The following is a 27,659-nucleotide window of genomic DNA, read 5'->3' on the forward strand; positions in this document are numbered from 1 at the left end:
AGTCATTAAGGACTCTTGGTATTTGATTTTTTGTATTGAATAGTGTCTTTGGACACTTGAGTTGCTTGAAGAGTCAAAAGAAGTATATTATAACAATTGGTATTTTGTACTTGTATTAACACCTTTGACATTGATGTCAATGGGGGACATAATGTGTACATGAAAAACATCTCCTAGGTAATGAGGAGAGAAAATGTGAGACAAGAACCTGTTGAGTTGTCAATGGGGGAGTGTTATCTCTTTAGGGAGATTTAGAAAGATTCATGTAAGTGTGTAGAAGAATATGTGAGTGCGTAGAATAAAATGTTAGTATGTAGAAGGAAACCTCTATGGGAAATATATGCAGCTAGACAAGTGTTGGAATTTGTTTACCATAAACAACTCATGAAAGTAGCTAGAAGATTCTAGATTGATGAAGAGGATTTGAGAAGATGATAGCAGTAACAACAATAGAGTGCAGTTTGGTATTCTTGGAACTTAGATGTTTTTCATCTATGTTGTCATCAATGCCAAAGGAGGAGATTGTTAGCATGAATACTAATGATACTACATTGGGGGAGTATCTTATGAATTGGAGAGTATTGATATGTTTTCATTCATGACTATATTTTTCATTGATGTCAACATAGCAGTAATTATATAAAGATTAGAAGAATAGCAGTCAGTAATCTTATGATATAAAGAAGTTGAGGAAGTTTTAGATGATGCGCAATGAAGGACATATTCCTAAGGTTTTTGTGATGATGTGGTTAATAGGACTAAGTCTAATTCAATATTGTATGGAAGTTACACTTGATTTATAGGAAGAAGTGTAGAAATAGAGCATTAGAAAATAGAGTTCTGATGATCTATCACTATCTTTCATCTGAGATGTAATGAAGAGATGCATAGTTACACATTGATTGAGGATAATCATGTGATGTCACCAATGCATGTGTAAGACATGGTTTCAAATGTATGAAGTTTGGTATAGACTGTGAGTCAATAGTGCTCTTGCAATTAAATAATTATTTTATTTTATTTTATTGGGAAAGCCTCAAGGCTGACTCAAGGAATTATTATGAATATAGAATATAAAGGAAAGTTTTTTTACTTATTTGTAAGGTATCTTGAAGAAGAGGATAAAATGGAATGTGAAGTATTAGTGCATAGTGTGAGAAGAAGAAGAATGCTTGTGAGAAGAAGAAGAATGCTTGCTGAATGTGTGTGAGCAATCTAAGGGATCATTGGATGTGCAATTCGAGATCTGGTTACAAGATTTGAAGGAGAAAAAGTCTAGTTGATAGGATAGAAATAAAGGAAGGAAATACATTTTAGTTATATTATCCTACAAGGAATAATATAGAGATCATTTAGATAGTTGGTCCATTGTTCTTGCCCTTGAAGCTATTTGGGTAGTGGGTCTAGTTGTTTGAATCTCCTAACAGGGATTCAAACAGGGATTCAAAATCTCCTAACAGGGACTCATATGTACTAAATGTTGTAACAAACTCCTAATAGGGTTTATCTTCTAACAATGAATATTTATATTAGTACATAATCTTGTGGGCACCATCCCCACCAGGCTTTCCCTCTGATCAAGGGTTTCCCTAGTTAACATATTTGGTGTTAATTATGTATGAGTATTTTGTTGCAATTTCAATTTATATTACTCACATGGTTAAGTTTTTTTAAGGTTAATGATTATGAAAATAGTTGGATAACTAATTCACCCCTCCCCCCCCCCCTCTCAATTATATCAATGGACTATATATTCTAACAAGAAAATCCTTCGTTAGCCGACCCTGCTCAGTAGACACTAACTTAGAAATGATTTCCTTGTTATAACCAAGTGAACTTGATTAACACTACATATTTGCTAACTTCCTTTTGTAACTAAGTGAACTTAGTTAGCACTATCTTTTGAACTTGTCAAACACTGGAATGCTTGGTAGAAATAGGAAACTATCTTCATCACCCGATTGAGCTCAACATACACTAACTAGTAAAGATATGAAATTTTGTGTAACATCAAATACAATATACAATGTATCAATTATTTTCAACAATCTCCCTTTTTGGCATTGATGGCAACACATCATGTCATAATAAAATGAAATTTCTAGAGTAAAATAATAATAAGGATAATATCCTTAGTTTCATTCTAATTTTCATCCATGAGAACTCCCTCTTACTTTAATGTCTCCCTCTTTTAGAAAACTTTTTCTTAAAAATCTTTGCCTCTTTGATATTAGACCAAGTTCTTTCTCCTTCTTTCACATCTTTGATGTATGGTTGAACTCTCCCTCTTTATAAAATTTATGTGATATGACACAACAAACTCTCCCTTTTGACATTTTATGTCAAACACAATATTTATTGCATATCAATATACCTTATGTGATGATTCATATGTAATCTACCCTTGCAATACTGATCTTCAACATGCTCTGGTTGATGCATCACTAAATTCTATTTAATGAGCTTCAAATAGGGGAATGACCCCTAACTTACCTCTTAGATATATAAATGCATCCCTAGGTAATGGCTTAGTGAATATGTCTACAATTTATTCTTTAGTATTCACATATTCCAATCTTACCTCTTTGTCTTGCACCATTTCTCTTAGAAAATGATATTTTATTGCAATGTGTTTAGTCTTGGTATGCATCATAGGATTCTTTGATTTATTAATTGTACTGTTATCATAGAAGATAACCACTAGATCCTTGGTCTCTAACTTCATACCTACCAATATTTGCTTGAACCAAACAATATTGGAACAATTAGTTATTACTACAACATATTCTGCCTTTACTATAGATTGAGAAATGCAAGTCTACTTCTTACTTTCCCAAGGCACTAGTATTTTACCAAGAAATAATGCTCCACCATTGGTTTTCTTCTTTTTATCAACACTTCCTTCCCAATCAGCATCCATAAAGACATTCAAATCTAAAGTGCTTCCTTTCTTGTACCATAATCCATAGTCTTCAGGTACCCTTTAGATACCTCATGATTATCTTGATTTCCATCATATGATTTTCTTTAGGATTTTTTGAGAATCTTGTCACCATACCAATTTCTAATGTAATATTAGGCCTTGTATGCACTACATATTATAGTTTTCAAAGCATTGATCTGTATGTGGTTAGATCTACATCCTTAGAATCATCATTCTTGTAAATATTATGTCTAGTAGGCATAGGTGTTCCATCTAGTCTTAAATCCTCCATTTCAAATTTCTTCAATATCTCCTTCATATATTTAGATTGAGTGATGTAGATACCATCTTTCTTCTATTGAATATGCAATCCAAGAAAAAAATTTCCCTCCAAAAATGGACAAAAATTCCTTGCTCATTTCTTTTGAAAAACCTTTGCACAAACCATAATTTCTAGTAAATAATATGTCACCACAAAAATTTCTACCAACACAATCTTCTTGTTCGGTCCTTCTTTGATGTATAGGCTACTATTATCATTTATCCTTTGAAAACCAATCTTCATCAAATAGTTATGAAGTCTTTCATACCAACCTATGGGAGCTTTCTTGAGACTATACAATGCTTTATGCAACTTCTAGACCATATCCTTTTTGCTAGGATCTACAAAACCTTCAGTTTTCTCTATGTATACATCCTCTTCAAGAATTACATTGAAGAATGAAGATTTCACATCCATCTGATAAAATTTAAATCCTTTATGTGTAGCATAAGCAAGTGAGGTCCTAACACCTTCTAATCTTGCAACCAAAAAAAAAGTTTCACCATAATCAATACCTTCTTCTTGAGAATAACCTTTGCATACTAACCTTGCTTTGTTTCTTGAAACTTCTCCATCTTCATTTAGCTTATTTCTGAAAACCCACTATGTGTCAATTACATTCTTATCCTTGGGTCTAGAAACAAGAGGCTAGGTCTTATTATTAAGCACCTTTGACTTATCTAGGTTCAAATTCAGTAAGCAAACATCTACCTTTCAAATTTTTTTTTGTCATTGTTCCATCTAACTTGTCTCTGTTGATCCAATTAGGTGCATGGTGCCTTCTTTCATATCTTGATAACACAAGTACTTTGGATATAGAACTTTTTCCACTTGCCTCACCATGATCGTCTACATCATACTTGGGTCCCACTATTTGTGACTTGGGTCCTTTAGATTCAGACTTGGGTTGCACTGGCTACAACTCGGTAGCCTCTGACTATGACTCAGACCCTTCAAAATATGATTCAAGTTGCACTAAAGGAAACTCGAGTTCTTATAGAGATTTTGGGGGCTTGGGAGGTGAATTTTGTTGACGTCCAATTGGATTTGTAAATGTATCAAGTTCAAATTAAATAAACTTTCTATAATCATTAGGTTCTTTGTTTCTCTCTTTTTCACTTTTTTTCTACAAATTCATCAATTCTCACATGTGTACTTTCTATGATCTTTATTTAATCATATTGTCCTTTGAGACTTTCATATTTGGCTCTTCTTACATTATCATCTCCTCCATAAATGGATTTTAGCTTGATCCACATCTCATAAGCAATACCACAGTCTTTGTCTTCCTCAAATTTGGCATAGTTGAGAGTTGAAGCAAGATCTATCATCATGATGTTATGGTTCTTCTTCTCTACAATTTCTTCAACAGTCATAGTTCCAATGGATGATACATACTTGCCATTAAGATATTTCAAACTTGAATCACTAATAGTTTCCAAATGTAACTTCATAAATTCTTGCCATGTATTGAAGTTATCTCTGTTCAACGTGGGAATCTTCCTTGTAAAACATCTTGATCTTTGGCTTAGGTCCTTGAAAACCTCTTTGCAAGAACCAAAATCTCTAATACCAATTGTTGGAAATATAAGAGGAGTAACTAATAGGGGAGGGATGAATTAGTTACCACTAAAATATATCCTAGATCCCTAGATGTCAATACAAAACATAAACTTTGATGAAACTATTGTTTATCGGTTAACACACAAGAACTTGGTTAGTACTAACAATATATTATAACTTAGTAACCACTGAAATAACAATTGTTACTCAGAAAATACTGAACATGTAGAAGTTAAAATATTATCTATAATTATCTTAATTAACTTAATTATATACATATAAAAGAAATAGAATGAACACAAGTGACACCAAAATTTAACATGGAAACCCAATTCGGGAAAAACCACCAATTGTAACTAGTTACTAATTTTCACTCTTTTGAAGTGAGCCCTGTTAGGAGCCAACCCTATTAAAGGTTACAAAACACACTATTAGGTGTGACCCTATTAGAAGATTTAATCACCCTATTAAGAGTGGTTTTGTTAGAGGTATTTAGACACTTCAATCTAGAAATTCCACCTTGTTAGAGGATTTACAAATAGTTGTTAAGCCAACTCTATTAAGATATTTAGTTCATTGCTATAATGGTTAGAGAGTAACAATGATATGACTTAATTTCTGATGCAACTATATTTCTAATTTTAGATCTCAATTCTGGCTCAAATACTTGATCCTTTCTAATTGAATGTATCTTTGTAGCTCCTCAAGGATATTCAACTTATCCTTCTAATTCGCTTCCTCTAAGCATCTTCTATTATTTCATACACTTACACACATTCAATCCACAACATGACCTTTTAATTATATCATATCCATTTTCAAGTCAACTTGAATACATCTTAGAATAATTAATATTCATCTCCTTAGTTAGCTACAACCAATAAACAAATTGATTAAACTCAATATGCCAAAACAAGAAAATCCTTCATTAGTCAACCCTCCTTGATAGACACTAACTCAAAAAAATTTGTCTTGTGTTAACCAAGAAAAATTAGTTAACAATGCATCTTTTCTAACTTCCTTTGGTAACCAAATGAGCTTGATTAGCATTGTCGTCTGAACTTGGAAAACATTGGAATGCTCAACAGACACAAGAAATTGTCTTCATCACATGAGTGATTGCGACATACACTGACTGGTAAAGATATGAAATTTTGTGTAACATCAAAGGAAATATATAATTGATCACTTTTTTTCAACATTTATGTACCATTTTCTTCTTGTTGGGATCAAAAAATCCTTTTGGTTGTTCAATGTAAACTTCTTCTTCCAATATTCCATTCAGAAATGTAGATTTGACATTTATTTGGTACACTTTAAATCCTTTGTAGGAAGAATATGAAAGTAGTGTTCTAACTCCTAATCTTGTACCTAGGGAAAATATTTCCCCATAGTCAATACCTTCTTCTTGTGCATATCCTTCTCATACCAATCTAGCTTTTTTCCTTGTGACTTCTCCTTTTTCGTTCAACTTGTTCCTGAATACCCACTTTGTTCCAATAAAATTATTGACCTTTGGTCTATGTACCAATGACTAGATTTTGATCTTCTCTACTTCTTCAATTCTTCATTCATTTCTTGAATCCAATCTTCATTATCCAAAGCATGTTTTACTGATTTAGGCTCAAATTCATAAAGTAAACATGTATCACTTCTAAGTATTTTCCTTTTCATTACTCCAAAGTCTTTATTTCCAATGATTTGTTTAAGTGCATGTTGTCTTCACACATATTTTTCTAATATAGGTTCTTAGCTTCTTTCATCTTGCACGAGTTCATCTTGAAAATTGATTTCAACTTCATTTTGTATTTTTGGTTCAAGCTCTGGTTCAAGTTATGCTTTCTTGGTGTTGTCTTCTACATGTACCTCAGCATCATTCTATTGACACTCGACACCTATAGTCTATTTCTTGGCAGCTCGCTACTATGATTTGACATTCACTAGTTGTTGTTTCTTGGTAGCTTTAATCTCTTGCTCAAGTAAGGTGTAGGGAACACCTTCATTCATATATATGAATGTGTTGTAGTCTTTAGGTTCTATCTTTCATTCAACTTCATTCATTTTTTCATATTCGTTAACTTTTACATTTGCACTTTCCACAAATTTTTTAGTGTTAGAGTTCAAGCACTTATAAGCTTTTCTCTTAGTAGAAGATCCTAAGAATATGCCTTTATTACTTTTAGCATCAAGTTTTCCATTCCTTTTATCCTTTAGTATATAACATTTTCTTCCAAACAATTTAAAATACTTCACATTAGGTGCATACCCATATTATAACTCAAAGGGTGTAACATTTTTACCTTTCTTGACTTGTACTCGGTTCAAAGTATAAAATCTTGTAATTATAGCTTCTATCCAGTACTTATGTGAAATATTCTTCTCCATCATCAATGTTTTAGTGCAATGCATGATTGATCTATTTCTCCTTTTAGCTGTTCCATTTTGGGGAGGGGACCTAGGTGTTGACATCTACCTTTTGATTCATTTATCATTATAGAATATGTTGAACTCATTAGAGATAAATTCTCTTCCTCTATCAGATCTCAAGCATTTCAAAATCTTACCTCTTTCATTTTCAACTCTGGCCAAATACCACTTAAACAACTAAAAAGAATCAAAATCTTCTTTAAGCCACATTATAGCCATCATTCTATAACAGTCATCAACAAATATAATAAAATATTTGTCTCCATAGTATCTTTGTACTGCAATAGGTCCACAAAGGTTAGTATGAATTGTTGAAAATAGATTGATACAAGTATGATAAATGTGTTTCAATCATTATTTTGTTACTAATGTCAAACCTACTATTTGTCGATAAGACAATTTCTAATATGATTTAATTACTCTCACTTGTTTTATTGATCAAGTGGAGTAGATCAAATGATGTAACAATAGCACCTAGAGGAAAGGTTGAGTTATGATATGGAAAGGGAGTACAAAAATTAGCTAAGATAGTGATATCATCGCGCATTGATAATCTACATATTGTTGCGAAGGTTTGTTACACTGAGAAAGTTTAAAAGAACAAGTTAAACAAAGTTTATCTACCAAGCTTGACCAAGTGGACATCAAGTGTCAAGAAAATTTAGTACAATTCAAGCATAAAATCAATTAGAGTCGAGAAAAAGTCTATTTTTGTGTAAGCCAAGTAAAATAGCTAATGCTGAGTAAAGTTTAGTTGATGTTGAGCACCAGTAAACTTTAGTTCATGCTGAGTGATTTTACAATGGGTGTCAAGTAATGTAGTATGTGTCAAGCATCAAAACCTAGTTAATGCTGAGTGTCAGCATTATTAGAAATATCATAAATTTGATGGATCTGAGCTGAAGAGTTTGTTTTCTTGGATTATGTGAGCCATGTGGAAGACAAGATTGATGAGATGGTGGCACAAAATTCATGGTAAACCATTTTGAGGTGAATTCAAAGAGGATTGAAGGAGAAGTTTCTAGAAGGGAATGAAATGAAATAAGGGATAGATTCATTGAATCCTACCTAATCTATTCTAACCCTAAATTGAAAAATGGAGAATGAAATGGAAAAATATCTTAATTCTCTATTTATAGAGATGGTTGGTCAGAAGCAAAGGTTGTCATGTGCGAGAACCGAAGGAAGACAAGAAGTCTAGGGTATTGCTTCATTCAATAACCTAAGTAAAGAGTCTACATTAGCAAGTTAAGCAAGAAGGCCTAAGGGTATGGATGCTTGAAGGGTGAACAAGCTATTAGAGTTAAAGTGTGTGAAAACCAAGTAGAATGGAGGATTGAAATAGAGATCTATAATCTGGAAATGGAGTTGTAAGTTATTATCGGATCAAGCCTTACTATTACTCTCTAATAATTTCATCAGTCTAGGGTAAATCCTTTGGATTAAGGTTGACCTAATAGTCTTTTTCAAGTCCTTTAACTAGGTGACATTCTAAGTGAATGGTCTAAAGTCCTCTAACAAGGCTCACTCCTAACATGGTGATTGAAATCCTTTAACCGAGTCATATTTAACAATGTGCATTGTAACCTTTAATAGAGTTGGCCTTTTACAGGGCATCACTTCAGAAGAGTGAGAAAGAGTAGCATGTTACTAGTGGTTTTTCCCAAATTTGGTTTCCACATAAATCATTATGGAAAGTGTGTTATTGAATTTTTTATGTTTCATGTTTACATTTCTACAAATTGATTTGACAGTAACCTACAAGTTTAAGTGATTTACCTTAATCCAAAGCTTTCATTGAAGGAACCTAATGAGAAGAAGAAGAAAAAGACAAAATATGTGTCCAATGATAGTGAGATAGATGAGGAGGATGTAAATCAACTTGAAGCACTACTAGCAAGGATATTTCATAGAGGTAAAGGAAAATTTAAAGGTAACCTACCTATCATTTGTTTTAATTACAATGAGGTTGGTCATATTGTTGCTAGATGCCTAGAGAAGAAGAATTACAAAGGTGGTGACAAGTACAAAAGTAGAAGAGATGAAGACAACAAAGATTACAAAGACAAAGGCAAGAAATCTTGCTACATTGCTAAAGAGGAAACAAGAGATGAATCTAATGAACATGATGATGAAGTGGCATATGTTGCAATGATGGATGAATCTAATGAAGATGTGGCAACTGCACTTGTGTCTTTTGTGAACAAGAATGAAAGATGGATATTGACACTGGGTGTTTACATTTCATGACTAGAGATAAAACTAAGTTCATTACCTTGAATTTTTATGATGGAAATAGTGTAAGATTTGGCAATGATACACCATGTTTGATAAAAGGAAAAGATTCTATCAAGCTCATAGAAAAAAATTTATGTGACAATGCATACTATGTTGAAGGACTTAACTATAATCTGTTAAGTGTGTCACAACTGAATAATTAAGGATGTAAGGTTGAGTTTGAAAACAAGATTGCTAAGATATATGATACTGATGGAAAATTTATTGGAAAGGGTGATCAAACTAGAAGTAATCTATTCTACCTTGATATAGAGGATGCTACTTGTTTAGTTGTAGAATTTGATGATGTGTGGCTATGGCACAAGAGGTTATGTCATGTCAATTTTGATAACTTGGCTAGTATTAGTAACATGAGAAAAGTTAGAGGTTTGCCTAAGTTAAAGAAGCCTGACAATATAATGTGCAAAAAATGTTAGTTAGGTAAGATGACAAAGTCAAGTTTTAAAACTAAAACTTATACCTCTAAAGGAATACTAGAGATTGTTCATACTGATATGTATGGACCAATTGAAGTGCAAAGCTACAAAGGAGATAAGTACATTATGCTACTTGTTGATGATTATTCTAGAATGATGACATTTATGTTTCTAAAACAAAAATTTGATATTTTCCAAATGTTTAAGTGGTACTTAGCAAGAGTTGAAAAGGAAATAGGTAAAATTCTAAAAATTTTAAGATCTAACAGAGGAGGAGAATATACATGAAATGAGTTTGAGATGTTCTGTAATGACAAAGGAATCAAAAGATAGACATCTGCTCCTAGAACCCCTCTACAAAATGGAATTGCTGAAAGGAGGAACAAGTCTATAATGGACTATGCTAGGACACTCATAATGGAGAAAAATGTTGTTTCAAAATACTAGAGAGAAGCTGTAAGTATAGTTGTCTATACCTTGAACTGTGTACAAGTCAAGAAAGGTACTCATTCAATACCTTTTGAACTATGGTATGGATACTCACCCAATGTAAAATATTTTAAGGTATTTGGAAGCAAATGCTATATTCTCAAAGGTTTTAGGAATGTTAAACTAGATGAAAAAAGTGAAGAAGTTATATTTATAGGTCATTCCATAAGAAGTAAAGCTTATAAGTGTTTAAATGCTAACACTAAAGAAGTTGTGGAAAGTGCAAATGTGAAATTTGATGAATATATAGAAGTAGAACCATAAGAATACAAATGATTTGTATACTTTTATGAAGGTATGACTACTGAAGAAGATGTTGCAAATTGAGTTATAAACTAATAGAAAGTTTTAGTGACTGTCAAGTCACATACTATGAATGTCAAGCTGCATTCAAAAATTGAGTTACATTCAAGTGTTGAATTACACAATGGAATTGAGGCACATTCCGATTCTGAGATTAGTGTACATGAAAAAGATGTTTAAATACCTAATAGAGATGTACATAGTGATTTAGAAGTTGAAAGACCAAACGAAGAAACTAGAGCTAAATCAAGATTGTCTTAATAGTTCAAGAGACATCATCCTACTATACAAGTCATTGGAGATAAAGATGCTAGACCAATGACAAGGAACAAGTTGAGAAATGATACATGCTTGTTGAGCATGAAAGAACCAAAAATGGTGAAATATTCCTTAGAAGATGTGTATTGGAGTAAAGCCTTGGAAGAATAGATTGAACAAATTGAGAAAAATAAGACATGGACTCTAGTTCCTAGACCAGAAGACAAAAATATGATTGGTACCAAGTGGGTATATAGAAACAAGTTCGATGAAAATGGTGAAATCACAAGGAACAAGGCAAGTTTAGTCTATAAAGGATATGCACAAGAAGAAGGAATTGACTTTGGAGAAATATTTACCCCTATTGCTAGATTGGAAGGAGTAAGAACTCTACTTGCTTATTTTGCATACAAAGGTTTCAAAGTTTATCAAATGGATGTTAAGTTTGCATTTTTGAATGGTATGTTAGAGGAAGAAGTTTATATAGAAATACCAGAAGGATTTGTTGATGTTAACAATAAAAACATGGTGTGAAGATTACACAAATCTTTACATGGTTTGAAGCAAGAACCAAGAGCATGGTATGAGAGACTTCATAATTATCTTGTGAAGATTGGATTTGAAAGGATTGATGATAACAAAAATTTGTACTTGAAGACAAAGAAAGGAAAAGGTATTTTGTTATCTAGAATTTTTGTTGATGATATCATATTTGGAGGTCAAGATACTTTATGTAAGGCTTTTGCAAATGAAATGAAGCAAGAATTTGAGATGTCCATGTTTGGAGAGATCAAGTTATTTGTGGGTTTACAAGTACATCAGATGAAATACGGTATATACATCACTCAATTAAAGTATGTTAAGGAGATATTGAATTTTTTTGGATTGGACAATTCTAAGAAAGTACACCTATGGTGATAGGACATAAATTGTCAAAGAATGATGATTTAGCTAAGGTGAATCAAGCATTATACAGGTCTATGATTGGGAAATTACAATATGTAGTACATAGTAGACCTAATATTGCGTTATCTATATGGATAGTTGTAAGATTCTCTACTAATCCCAGGGAGAATCATTTGATGGTTGTAAAAATAATAATAAGATATCTGAAAAGAACAGAGGAATATGGTCTATACAACAAGAAAAATAAGAAATTTGAATTAAGAGTGTATATTGATGTTGATTGGGTTAGAAATATTGATGATAGAAAGAGCACCAATGGATGATCATTTTGCTTAGGCAAGAGGCTAGTTACATGGACTAGCAAGAAACAAAACTGCACTTCTCAATCTATTGCTGAAGCTGAATATGTTGCTACTATAATAAATTGTATAAACATTGTATGGATCAAATAGCTACTCAAAGGTATGAAGGAAGAGATAACTGAACTAGTGATACTTTATTATGATAATGCAAGTGCTATAAATATATCAAAGAATCTTGTGATGCATACAAAGACTAAGCACATTGCAATCAAGCATCACTACTTGAGAGAATTAGTTTTAGATAAAGAGGTGAAGATGGAATTTGCTAACACAAAAGATTAAATTACAAATATCTTCACAAAAGCATTACCCAAGGATGCTCATGAGTATCTAAGAGGTAAACTAAGGGTGATACCCCTATCAAAGGCTATCTAAGAAACAAGAAGAGCGCCATGTATTAAATAAGTTAATTGACATATGTTACACATTGATGTAGTGGATCTTACTTTCAGAGCTGCCTAAGGTAATCAAAGAGTTATATTTACAAATCAATCTTGAGCAAGGTGATAGAGGGAGAAATTGAAGACATTCATATCTACATATTAAGATGAAAAGTCTTTGGCATTGTTGTCAAAGAGGGAGATATAACTGAACATAAAAAAACTTGTAAGAGGGAGACATACAAGGAAACTGAATAAAAACCAAAGATAATGTAGAGGGAGATATAAGAAGTAATTTAGAGGGAGTCATAATGATGTGTTGATTGTCTATTGATCAGAATAGAATAGAATTTTGTAACCTATTACAAAGATGAAAGTTGTTGATAGAGGGAGAGATTTCAATACAAGGAATTATTTTCTTTTTTGGTATTTTGTTAGTCTTACTATTTAAACCTAGTCAATTTGGTTGATCAGTTTGGTTTGCCATCAATGCCGAAAAGGGGGATTGTTGAAAACAAATTGATAGAAGTATGATAAATTTGTTTAAATCATTGTTTATCACTAATTTCAAACCTTCCATTTTCTAGTAAGACAACTGATTATATGATTTAAGTACTATCACTTGTTTGATTGATGAAAAGGATTTGATCAAATGATGTAACAATAGCACCCAAAGGAAAGGTTGAGCTATGATATGGAAAAGGACTACAAGAATCAGTGAAGACAATATCATAGTGCATTGATAATATACTTATGGTTGAAAAGGTTGGTTACACTGAGAAAGTTTAAAAGAACAAGTTAAACAAAGTTTGTCTACCAAGCTTGACCGAGTGGACAATAATGTTGAGCAGAAAATTAGATGGAGCCGAGAAAAAGTCTATTTTAGTGTAAGCTAAGAAAAATAGTTGATGCCAAGTAAAGTTTAGTTGATGCCAACCACCAGTAAAATTTAGTTCATGCTGAGTGATTTTACAGTGGATGTCAAGCAATACAGTATGTGTTGAGCATTAGAAGCTAGTTAATGCCTAGTGTTAGCATTATTAGAAAGATCGTGAATTTGATGGATTTGAGCCAACAAGTTTGTTATCTTGGATTATGTAAACCATGTGGAAGATAATATTAATGAGATAGTGGCACAAAATTCATGGTAAACTAGTTTGAGGAAAATTCAAAGAGGATTGAAGGATAAATTTCTAGAAGGGAGTGAAATGAAATAAGAGGGTAGATTCATTGAATCCTAGCTAATCTATTCCAACCTAAAATTGGATGATGGAGAATAAAATGGAAAAATATCTTAATTCTCTATTTATAGAGATGGCTATTCATAAGCAAAGGTTGTCATGTGCAAGAACCTAAGGAATGCAAGGAGTCTAGGGTGTTGCTTCATTTAGTAACCTAAGCGAAGAGTCTACATTGGCAAGTTAAGAAAATAGGCTTAAGGGTATGGATACTTGAATGGTGAACAAGCTATTAGAGCTAAAGTGTGTGAAAGCCAAGTAGAATGGAGGACTGAAATAGAGATCTTTAATCTACAAATGGAGTTATAAGTTTTTATCAGATAGCATCTTACTGTTACTCTCTCATAATTGTATCAGTCTAGGGTTAATCCTCTGGATTAAGGTTGACCTAACAATCATTTGTAAATATTTTAACTAGGTGGCATTCCAAGTGAATGGTCTAAAGTCCTCTAAAAAGGCTCACTCCTAATAGGGTGATTGAAATTCTTTAACTAGGTCACATTTAATAGTGTGCATTGTAACCTTTATCACAGGGCATCACTTCAAAAGAGTGAGAAATAGTAGCATATTATTGGTGATTTTTCCCAAACTGGGTTTCCATGTAAATCATTGTGTCAAGTGTATTATTAAATCTATTATGTTTCATGTTTTCATTTCTGCAAATTGATTTGATAGTAACTTGCAAGTTTTAAGTGATTGCATAATCTTATGGATGCATGCATGATGATAAATATTTTATGGGTTCACTAAGTTGTGAAAAGTTTTAAAAGTACATTTGGACCTTGGATAATTGATTCACCACCCTCCCCCCCCCTTCTTAGTTATTCTAAAGAATTCCAACATGAACCAATTCCAAAATATCATTATAAGTATAGGTTTTTCCCTTGAAACTAGAATTTGTCATTTTTTCCAACCGACATTGTTTACACATAGCATTATTAGGTTTCTTCCATTTTGGTAATCCACTTACTCTTTTCATCTTACTAATGCTTACTAAATTATCAAAGTTCACATGACATAACCTCTTATGCCATAACCATATATCTTCATTTTGTGCAAACAAACATGTCTCATCGGATAAATCTAGATAGAACAAGTTACCTCTTGTTTGATCACCACTTCCAATCAATTCACCAGTAGCATCAAATATATTTGTCTTTCTATGATGAAATTTAACTCTATATCCTAATTTTTTCAACTATGAAACACTCACCAAATTATAGTTAAGTCCTTCAAATCAATAAACATTATCACACCTGATCTTATCAATCAATTGTATTGATACTTTACCTTTCACAAGACATGGTGCATCATTACCAAACTTAACACAACTACCTTGTATGGTTCCATGGTTTTAAACTTACTTTTATCACCAGTCACATGATGCGAGAAACCACTATCAATTATCCATCTATCACCTTTTCTCACATATGAAATTAATGTTGTTTTCTCATCTTCATCAGAATCTTCATTTATAGAAATATAGACAGCTTCTTCATCATTACTATCAAACTCATTATCAATTTCTTCTTTATCAATATAACAAGATTTCTTACCTTTGTATTTGTAGTCCTTGTTTCTTCTATTGTCTTTGTCATCTCTTTTTCCTTTGTACTTGTTTTCCCTTTTCTCATCCTTGTCTTCTCTATTAGGTCATCTTGCAAAAATATGACCAACTTTGTTACATGAAAAACATATTATAGGAAGTTTACCTTTTTATTTTCCTCTATCTCTTGGAAGTCTTCTATCCATCAGTGCTTCAAGATTATCAAGTTCATCATAAGAAGCATCACTATCACTATTCACACACTTTCCTTTTCCTTTGTTACTAATAGCCAACTATAATTTAAAAGCATCTTCAACCGAAGTAGAAGTGAAATTATCAAAATTTTACAATTCAAAAGTAGTAAGCCTACCAACTACACCTTCCAAAGTTAGAATGTTGCTAGGGGTACATATCACTTCTTGTATTGTAGAAACTCTAATAGCATAAATAGGAAGTAGGGTTCTCAGTACCTTATTGATCACAATCTCATCATCAATCTTTCCATCTGATCCTCTTATAGAATTTGCCACTTATTTGATTCTTCCACAATATTGTACAATATTTTCTCCTTCTACCATTCTCATTTCATCAAATTTTCCTCTCAAACTTTCTAATTTTTCTGTCAAAACATTTTTATCTCCTCGATAGATAGTCTGCAATGTATACTACATTTTCTTAGCACTAGTGCATTCTTTTATGTCATCAGACTAGGCATACCTTAGGGATGATGCAATCTCCAACATAGCTTGATTATTTTCTTGCTTCTCTTTCATCTATTGAGCTATAAGAGGACTTGGTATCCTCACATATGCATGTTCCACATAATGTATTACAACATCTCCAATTCCTTCTAGATGCAACTTCATCAAACTTTTCCTTGTAGGGAAGTTCTCTTGGTTCAACTTTGGCACCTCCTTTTTGTACATCTTGATCCTTATCTCCAAGTACCTTCAAAATTTTCTTTACAAGTATCAATTATTTAATACCAATTGTTAGAATGATTTAGAATAACTAAGAGGGGGGCTTAATCAATTATCCTTGAGTCCAGATGTACTAATTGAACTTTTAATCACTTCAAATACCTTAGATCTAAACATTCAATAGTGTAGTCTCTATAGAAAATAATCGGTAACATAAACTTGTAGTCCATTTTCCTAATAATAAACTTGTAGAATGCAAAAAATTAATAGTAAAACATCTCAAATGACATCCACACAAGTATGAAACTAGGATTTAACATGGAAACCCAATTTGGGAAAAAACATTACTAATGTGTCACCAATTTTTTACTCTTCTGAAGTGAGCTTTGTTAGGATCCAACATTGTTAAAAGTTACAAAATATACTATTAAATGTGACATTGTCAAATGATTTAATCACCCTATTAGGAGTGGTCATGTTAGAATCCTTAAGAATATTCTATTAGAATATCACTTGATTAAAGGATTCACATATAATTGTTAGTTCAACCTTGATTAAAGGATTTCAATAATAATATAATAGTTAGAAAGCAATAGAAGGTTGATTGAAAAAATATGACTCACTTAAAAAATATAGATCATAGTTTGGTTCATATTTGATCCACTAACTAGCCTCCATTGTCATCTCTATCTCAGATCTGCTTGGCAACCCTTCAAGTAATCAACTTCACCTCTTCACAACACTTCTGAGCCTCCTGCTCAAGTCTGTTAATCAATAGCATCAAAAAATGCTCCAACACCTTAGGTTATCCCTTACACCTCCTTAAATAAGTAATTCTAATCTTTTTCCACTTAAACATCACCGTAGACTTTAGGGATAGGTCAGATTAATCAAATCCTTCTATCTTTTGTCTCCTCTTTTCTCTTCTAGAAACTTCTCCAAACTCCTCCTTGAATTCTTGCATAGAAATACTCAAATGCAATTTCCCTTCAATTGAATGTTCTAGGTCATCCATCCTTATCTTCAACACACTTTCCATATTTTAAGATATCAACTATGTTGGCTAGGAATCAAAATTTTCTCACAATCTATCAAATGTTGTCCCTCAAAAAAAAATGTGTTCTAACACTCAGTCATCACTAAGTTACTTGGCTGCTACTAACTTTTCTATTTGGACCATATATTGATGCTTATTCAATATTGATAGTCAATCAATACTATATTTTCGCATCTTATATTATTGGTCAGTCAACACTAGCATCACTCAACATAAACTTCAAGTTCCTTAAACTTCTACTCTTTTTCTTGGTCAAGCCTATGCAGTTGGTCTTTCTTTGATCACTTCTTCTAGGCTTCAGTACGTCAATTTTGTTCACTTGTATTAAGATTAAATAGTCATATTATCTTGTCAAGGTCCATCTAATCAAGTGCTCATTGTAGTTACTCATTACTCAACATTTCCTCTAGGTCATTTTTTTATATCTATCTCAAATCCATTTCATCAATCATCTTGATCCAACACTCTAATTAGATAGAAATTGGCTTACCAATAAGGTTTGACATCAATGAAAACATAACAATTGTTACAATTATAGTTTCCAACAATAGGATCCAATCTATAGTAGATGGAGAAGAGGGTAATTTTGTTAGCCCTAATGTTCTATTGGTAGGTCAAAAATAATTCTTGGAAACTCTAAAATAAAGAGGAGTTGGGTTTTCCATAGTTGTAAATCCTAGGGAAGAGAAGAAAGACAAGAAGGTGAACATCCCTAGAGACATGCAAACTATGTTGGATTGGTTTAAGGATATAATTAGTGATGGAACCCTTGTCACTTTACCCCCATAGAGAGCCATAACTCATCAAATTGACTTCATTCCAAAGGCTTACTTTCCTAACAAGATTCTTTAAAAATGACACCATAGCATAATAAAGAAATTGTTAGAAAGTGAAGTCCATTATTATAAATTAGAGGAGGGGAAGATGGGGGGTTGAATCAATTATATCCTTTAAACAAGTTATCAACTTTAGCAAATTTGAAAAATTTAGTCAAAAGATATAGCAACGATAAGATAAGAATCATGCAATGTGACACAAGATATGTTAACTAGGGAAACCCTCAATCAAAGGGAAAACCCTCGTGGGAATGATGTCCACCAGATGATGTGCTAATCCAAAAGTTCCTTGTGAAAGGATGTGACCCTGTTAGGAACCAAATGAATATAAACAGTATGTATGAGTCCCTTTTAGGAGACTTTGAATCTCTTCTAGAAAATTCCAACCCTATGAGGAGCTATGCCAATCTTGTTAGGAGTTGAAATGAAAACAAATGAACCAACTATCCAATTTTCTTCATAGCTTGTACGAAGACAAATTACCCCATTTTCCAAATTTCCTCAAATAAATCTTTAGGATAATAGATCCAATAGATGAATTGACCAAATAGAAACTTCTATTTCTAATACATTTCCTCTGAAGTCGACACTTATCCTTAGCATCAAACACTTCTCTAATATTCACAAATTTTCATTCAAGCTCACATAAACAATAAAAATCTACATTGGATACTCAACTATAAGAAAATTATCCTTCCTTTATACCAAGTCATAATGACTAATTAAGTCATTCTTAAGGCTTTTCTAATGTACAATTAATAATATAGGACCATCATAAGATCTTACAATTAGGTTTCACATGTTTCAATATCATTTACATCAATGACAAAACTCACTCGACCGCCAAGGAATAATACACACATTATCCTTCATAAATCTTCACATAAATGAAAACTAAATTTATCCATCTCAAACATAGCATTACCAACATGTCTCTAGCCAATATCTAAGTGCATTAAACTAGCTTCTACCACACCAAAAAGATACAACATGAACAATTGCATACAATTTTCTATAAACTATCCTACAACTAGTCCTCTAAAAAATCTTCCATAACACATTGAAAAATTCATCTATTTTTGTGTTCTTACTCATAGCATTTATAAACATATACAAATATACTTCTAACCCCTCTAAAAGCAGCTCAGCAACCAGAAACATCACCAAACAAAACTGTCTCTACTACTCTGTTAGAAATGTCTAGAAATTTGATATGTTTACATCAATGGAAAACCAAGTCACATGGAATACAACATATAAGCATACCAACATCTCCAAAACATTTTTATCTAATTTTCACCATGTGGGCTCAATGATGATGATATGTTATAGGAAACTACTTATGCTATAGGATGCTACATCTATTGAGAAACATAAGTGTAGCTACGTGAAGTAGCAATGAAGAAACAATAAAAATACATTATTTAGGAAATATACAACTTCAATAATGAAGAAATATGAAGTTATATGTTGTTGCAGGAAGAATGTAATTTTACTAGTTTTATGATTTTGACTATTGTAACACTTTGCACACATGGTGAAGACATATATGGATATATGAATATCAAATTATTGATAACAATTATTCAATTGTATATTGTCATTGATGTCACACAAATGTTATGCTCTAACCAAGCACTGCTAGTTGGAACTAACTTTAGAAGACTCTAGTATTCACCTAGAAAAAGTTCAGAAGAAGAGAAGTTTAGAAATTCCTATATAAAATTTGTCAAGTCAGTTACCAAGGAAATCAGTGGTAACTGAATGACCCAATCTTAGCTGACCTCTAGTAGATTAGTTTTATTCATTTTTTGGTTTATGCAAGCCAACTTAGTGGATGTTTTTTTTTTTTTGGAAGGGTATTCAAGCCAACTTGACATTGGATTTCATATATATGAAAGGTCAAGATGTGGATTGAATAATGTGTAAGAAGAGAAGAAGATGAAATGTGAATAAAGAAAGATATCTAATTAAAGGAAGAGTGTCCAAGGAGCTACAAAGAATAGTCTCATCATAAAGGATCCAAAGGATAAACTAGAATAATGATTTGAATATGAAATCTAGTTGCTTCATGAATCAAAACAATCATTGTTACTCTCTAACAATTGTAGCAATGAAGAAATCTCTTTACAAAGTTCAGTTAATAGTCCTTTTGTAAATCCTATAATTAGGTGGCATTTCTAGATTGAAGTTTTTTAAGACCTCTAAAAAGGTCACTCGTAATATGGTGATTTAAATCCTTTAATAGGGTCACACCTAATAGTGTGTTTTGTAACCTTTAATAGGGTTGGCTCCTAATAGGGCTCACTTCAAAAGAGTGAAAAGTTGTAACTAGTTGCATTGATGATTTTCTCAAATTGGGTTTCCATGTTAAATCTTGATGTCACATGTTTTCATGTTTTGGATTAATTCAAAAATAGGTTTTGAAGGGACCCAAAACCCTTTAACAAAAGCTAACAATAAACATTATACAACACCGAGTTTTACAAGGACCTTAAACCTAAAGTTCCCACAAAACATTAAAAAATTAGGTTTTACAAGGAGTTGAAACCACTAGAGTAATCCAAATAGAAACAAGCCTAAGTTTTACAAGGACCTAGAACCTAAAGTTTAAACAACAAGTTGGACACAACAAAAAATAGAACCAACAAACTAGCATAGACAAGAAACCAGCACACTAGAAAACTCGACCAATACCTACAAAAGCTCGTTAATGATCTTCACCACCTCCTTGCCTACCTCCATAGTACTCTAGATGATATCAATTGTAGCATATCTAGGAACCTCAGGATCCTTAGTAACCTTTTTCTTCATACTCTACCTAGTTCTCTTACTTGGACCTCTTGAACTCTTCACCCCAATAGTATCTGGAGACATAATCCCCTCATTACTTTTCTTTCCTAAACTGCCTGCCACAACACATAAACTAGAAGTAACAAGCTCCATCCTCTATCCACTATCCTTGATTAATTGATGGAGTTCTAGCTCATACTCCTTAATTTTTTTGGGAATGTTACCAACTTGGATTTACAGATGGGCTCTCATAACACGTCCATGATCCAACTCTTTCTACATATCCCAAACTTTTTTCTTAAACACCATAATCTCATTGTAGAGCCATGAATCACATTGAATAGACACATTAGCTTTAAGCTTGGCAGCATGAAGGAAAGAAAAATTTGCCTAATGAGAATCATCCCTATGCCCATCATCAAACCTATTCATAGATTCAATGGTAGTTTTTGTGTTCTCCTTTATATTGACCTGGTTATCTATATTAATGTCCTACCTCTCATTAAGCTCCTATTTATTCTCCTTAATCAAGTTGTGCTCTTTCATGATAAGGTCTTTACCCTCAACGTTCTTTTCAATATCCATGATTATTTTATCCTCATTGGAATTCCTTTTAGTAGAAGTAGGGTGACCACTTTTTTTCCCCTCTTCACCCCCCAAAGCTTCTAACCCTGCATTAGACTATGTTTTCCTATCTTTACTACTATCCACACTATCCTTGCCAGTATAAATGCCTCTGCTTCTAGAATAACCATATAAATTTTAACTTAGGTCCCCCATCTCCATTTTATCATCATCTTTAGAAAATTTGTTAGACTTTGTAACTTCCTCCATATTTTTCTTCTTAATCTCCCTTTTGTTACTCTTCTTGGTACCCTTATTGTCACTAATTCCTTCCTCACTTCTAACCTTAATTCTCTTTGAATGAGGATCATTACTAGTCAATTTCCTCTTCTTCTCCACAACTAGAGATGGTTTAATAGCTTTGTTTTTATAGTAATTTTCAAAAAGTAAAATTATCCACTCATGGAGCACAAGATGGTATTTTTTCTTCATATGGGCTTAGAGACTTTGAATCAAAGAGTATTTCAAATAAAATGGGAAAAATAATCTATCTTTATACCAAAAGTGATTTAAAAACAAAAAATGAAACTTGTGTACCCTCTTAGATCTGCCATCAAGGATGAAATACTCACAAATGCATGATAAAACATCCCTCCATATAACCTTGATCTAGCTCAAGTCGTAGAAGTTTCCACTCTTCTCCAAATTTTTCTCCTCTTCATCACTTTTTGGGAATTACTTGAAGGAAACATTTGAAATGTTGGTCTCCTTGCTAAATTTAAGTCCCTCCATTGGAAGACCTCTAATCACTGCGAGAAATTCCTTAGATAGTTTCATAGTAATCTCATGCGTCGTAACTCTATCTTCAATCTAGTTCTTGAAAAAATACTCTATAATGTAGGGCTTGTACCCATGAAGCTTCTCAATAGACATTTTAACTTTCCCTTTTTGCAAAATATCCCATATAGCCAAATTCCCCTTCCATTCCTTGCAATTTTTTGTCTCTTGTTTTCTAGGTTCTCCTCCCATCTCATATTCAGCTCTGCACCTACAAGTGATCTGAGAAATGGTAACAAAAAAAGAAAGTAAAGCATATTTAATTTCTAAGAAATTTTTAACCCTAAATATGTGTCGAGTCTATTCCATAATTACACAATGGTACTTCCTTGGCATACACAAATAATCCACCATTAACCCATCACTTTTCATCATAAATTCCTCAATCTTGAGTGATCTTTCCTTTGATAACATGTGTCATATCATAATTAATAATATGAGTAATAAAAACATTATCAAACTTTTTCATAAGGTCTTTTATTTCCATAATGCTTCCCTCAAGACTCCAAGTTATCAGACTCTTATTATTCAACATGTTGACAATATTAAGAGAATCCCCTTCCAACCATAAATTCTAAAATCTAGATTTCATTGCCATTTTTATGAATGAAGAAGCCATCACCTTAGCTTTATGACTAGTGGACTGGTCTATAGGTATTGCAATAGCATTTACTACTACACTATAGTAGTCTCTCAATACACCACTGCACCCTACTTTTCCAAGATTCCCTTTAGCTAAGCCATCAAAATTACCTTTAACCCATCCTTAAGGTGGAGATCTACACTTCATATACTTTCTCTGATCATCTTGTTTAATTTTAGTACATTTACCATTCATAGGATTACTTATTTGGGTTGCATTGACAAATTTTCTCTAAGATTTGAAATTCTCTTTGATAGCTTTGACAATATTTTGACCCAAAAACCAAACAAGAGTTTCCTTTTTTTTTAAAATTCTATTGTTCCTCTCTTTCCAGATACCCCACCAAAGATGGGGAAGAGATATTTTCCATAGAAAACCAATATCATTATCCTTTGTAGGACATATCCAACTCTAAAAACATTGGTCAATGTTATTATGTTGAACCCAAGTGGTGTTCCAATAGTGAAGAAGATAACTCTAAACATTCTAGCTAAAACTACAATTTACAAAAAGGTAATTCCTATCTTCTGAATCTAGCTTGCAAAGGCAACATCTATGTTCATTTTATTTTCTTATTTCTTTATCTTTCTAGAACTAAGTTACTAAAGATTAATACACATTAATATATCAGATTGCTTTGTTAACTGAGTTACAATGCATATCTAGTTCTAACTGAGTTGTGAGTTTGAAGTAAGTTCATATTTACATCTAAGGAATTTGGAATTATTTTAGTAGTAATTCATTCACCTCTCCCCTCTTAGTTACTCCTCTTATATTTCCAACAATTGGTATTAGAGTTGTTGGTGCTTGAAGAAAAGGTTTCAAGGACCTAAGCTATAGATCAGGATGTCTTACAGAAGAGATATTCTTAAGTTGAATAAAGATAACTTCAAAGCATGGTAGAATCTCACGAAGTTGCATTTGGTAACTATTGGAGATACAAACTTAGAAATTCCTAGACAACAAGTATGTGTCACCTCCTAATCCTTTGATTGTGGATCAAATGGTACAAAAGAAGAAACACAACACAATGATGATTGAAATTGCTTCTGCTCTCCATTATGTTGAATTTAATGAAGTCAAAGATTTTCCTACTACTCATGAAGTGTGTAACAAGCTACAAAACATTTATGGAGGAGATTTCAATGTGAGGAGAGCCAAAGAAGAAAGTTTAAGAGGTCAATTTGATCAGATGAAGATGAGAGAAGATGAAAACATTGTAAATATAGTGAGAGAATCAAAGAAAGTGTGAGTGCAATCAGAGCCTCAAGGGAAAAAATTGAAGATGCAACAATAGTCAACAAGGTATTAAGAACTCTACTTCATATTTATGCAATTAGAATTTCAACTATTCAAGAGATGAGATGTGATCCCAATAATGATATAACTTTGGATGCATTAGTGGGAAGGTTAACAACTTTTGATTTGGATAAGTTTGATAACTATCTTCCTAGATCTCACAACATAGAATCAGTTGTTGGAAATATAATAGGAAAGTCAACTCTAAGAGGGGGAGGGGGGTGAATCAGTGCTTCAAAACTTTAACTATAAAATCATTCACCACAAATCCATCTCACAATCTATACATGTAAACTAAAATACCAAATTGAGCATATAAATCCATAGTATGAAAGTAAATAAACATTCAACACATGTATGACACAAGATATTTGATTACCCAGAAACCTTCCAAGGAGAAGGTAAAACTAGGGTGAGGATGACACAGACAAATCTCCACTATTGTAGTAATAAATTGTGTCCAATGAAGGTTACAATGTTTGATCATGAAACATGATCTACCCAATTAAAGGTTTTCCCTATTAAAGGCTTACAAGATTGTTAGATCTTACCCTTGTAAGGATTTCAAAACCTTGTTAAAAGTGTGCTTGGTAAGAGGACTTTAACTTACAATGAAGTAAGCATCCTATTAAATTATTTACAATAGCCTATTAAGACTACTCTATTAAGAGATTTAATTGATTCACTTGTTAGAATGTCTTAGCAATGATCCTTTGGTTAGCACTCTCTTGCTAGAGAATAGATCACCTCTTTCTTGATGTGTACTTGATCCTCACTAATCAGATGTCTCTCTTATGTCCTCTCTTATGTCCTTTAACCTTATTTCCTTTGTTCTCCTCTAACTAATTCTACAATGTATCTCAATTCAAAATACCTCAATCACCATGAATGCTCTATTTGTGCATGCAAAACTTCTATCTTTTCTCTTTCTATAGACATAAAATATTTAGGGTTTTTCCTCCTTAAGAAGATCTAGGTGACTTAAGGTTAGGTATGAATCAACAATTGTGATTCACCCATGTTGCCAATCAATCCTTTATTTTATCTAATTTTTTACATGTAATACATAGGGATTCTTAATAAATATTTTTCCTTATCATCTAGGATCACAAAAAAATCCTCAAGTCGGCTTTAAAATGGTTTACATAGTAGTTTGTGCCATTACAAACAACCATGTCAAAATTGTATTACTCGACACTTGAAGTCCTTGATGCTCGACATCAACTGCAACTTCAATGTTGTAACTTGACCTCTAAATGACTGAGCATCCATTGATCACTACGGCATCTGAATGACTTGGAACTTACTATCTACTCACCACTTGAGTGAATCAACACTTACTAGTTACTCAACACATACTGAATATCTCTTGATCAACAAATATTATCAAACAACTTATGCTCAACATGTATTACTTGTTCAGCATGACCTAAGTAAATGACTTAAGTATATTGTCACTCATATGTCAAAACCAATCTGAGATTAAGAATCTCCCCCTTTGATATGAGTAGAAAAATACTTGGTCATGCATGAATAACCTTATCCTTTCAAGCATAACTTAGATAATATCTATTATATACAAAACTTCAAAAAATTTGCAAAACTTATGACTCAACAGTCATACCTCAAAATTCAATAACTCCCCATAAGTTTGGTTATCCCATTTGGAACTAAAATATGAATACTCCTTCTAAGTAGATTTTGCATATGCTGGCTTGACTTACTGACTTTCTCTTGTCTCCCCCAAAACTTATCTCTTTGTTTATGCATTCTCCTGCTTTATTTATTCTTCCCCTTACTTTATTATCCCCCTTTTGACACTTATGTCAGGGGCTATACATTTATAGTGTGTTTTTCAAAGAAAGTTTTATGACCTCAAGTATTATTTTCAAAGTTACATCCCAGTTATCACAAGCTACCTCCAATGATTTGATTTGGATGGCTATCTCGCCAACAAGATGAACTAAGCCTTCAACTATAGAAAGATGTGGATCTTTTTGCATTAAGGTCTCTGCAAAGGCTAGCTCCTTGTGAAGTATTTTCATGTGTGGGGTCAACATGGATTGGATGCTGATCAATGTAGCTCAAATATTTGCATCTTGAGCATGCAGAGCTACCAATTGAACTTGGGATTTCATCAAATTCCTTAAGTGCTTTTGACTCTGAGCTAGAGAATGAGGTAGATTTGTACCTATTAGCTTCATATCTCCCTCCAAATTGTCAAAATGGAGTATCACTTCTTGTGTGAATAGAATTGTGTCACACAACTTGGTGTAAAGTGAGAAAATATTCTCTAACACTTCCTTTACACTATCAATCTTGATTGCTAACTCAACCTGACTAAGTGTAATAGAGCTTGATATAATTACATTAACTTTTCCCTGAAAGTTTTTTTAGACAATCAAGTAATTTTATATTGGAATCTAGGTCTGCATCATTGATCTGTTCTATAATGTTTACCAACTATTCCATGATAGGTTTATTTTCTTCAAGTGTTGGCAGGCTGAATGCATCAAGAAAGATATCCTTGATATCTTGCAATGATCGCTTCTACCTAAACTCCCTTTTGAGCAGTTCTTGTTGCTTTTTCCTTGCAAGTGCATCTTTTAGTATGCCCATTTGTTCAATCATGATAGTTGCAAGGTCAAACTTTGGTAGATCAATCACTTCATTTAAGTTGACATTACTATTTTGGTATCCACAACAAACACCCCATTCCTCGATAGGAATGGGGATCCCCTACTTTTTTAGACTCCTAGACTCACAGTTCGAGAGTCGGGAGAAGAAAATTCGGTTAAAATTTAGAAATTTAGAGTCAAAATTCAAAAAATTCAAAAAATTAAAAATTGAAAAAATACAAAAAATAAAAAAGTCAAAAAAATAAAAAAGTCAAAAAAAGAAAAAAATTAGAAAATGGAAAAATTTCAGATGCAAGTTTCAAAAAAATAAAAATAAAAATCTTTGCTCACCTCGCTCGTGTAAGCCAAGGCACGACGCACATTTTGTTTGGTGCACGCGAAGAGGGAGGGGTTATAAAACCCTCCCCCCATCTTTCTTCATTTTTCCAAGCATTTGGAGGAGGGAGCACTTGAGGTAACATGATCAAATGGAATCCACATCAGGAGTAGCAGTCAAGCCCATAGTTTTCAAATTCCAAGATGTACCCCCAAAGTCAAGGCTACTCGATGATTACACCAAGATCAAACATACTGACCTCGAACACACGGACTTGGAAATTTTCCTGAGAGTTTGCAACAATCTGACACAAAGGTCAACCAT

Source organism: Cupressus sempervirens, chromosome 7 (genome assembly GCF_028749045.1).
Source record: "Cupressus sempervirens isolate cs-2001-9-10 chromosome 7, ASM2874904v1, whole genome shotgun sequence".
Lineage (NCBI taxonomy): Eukaryota > Viridiplantae > Streptophyta > Pinopsida > Cupressales > Cupressaceae > Cupressus > Cupressus sempervirens.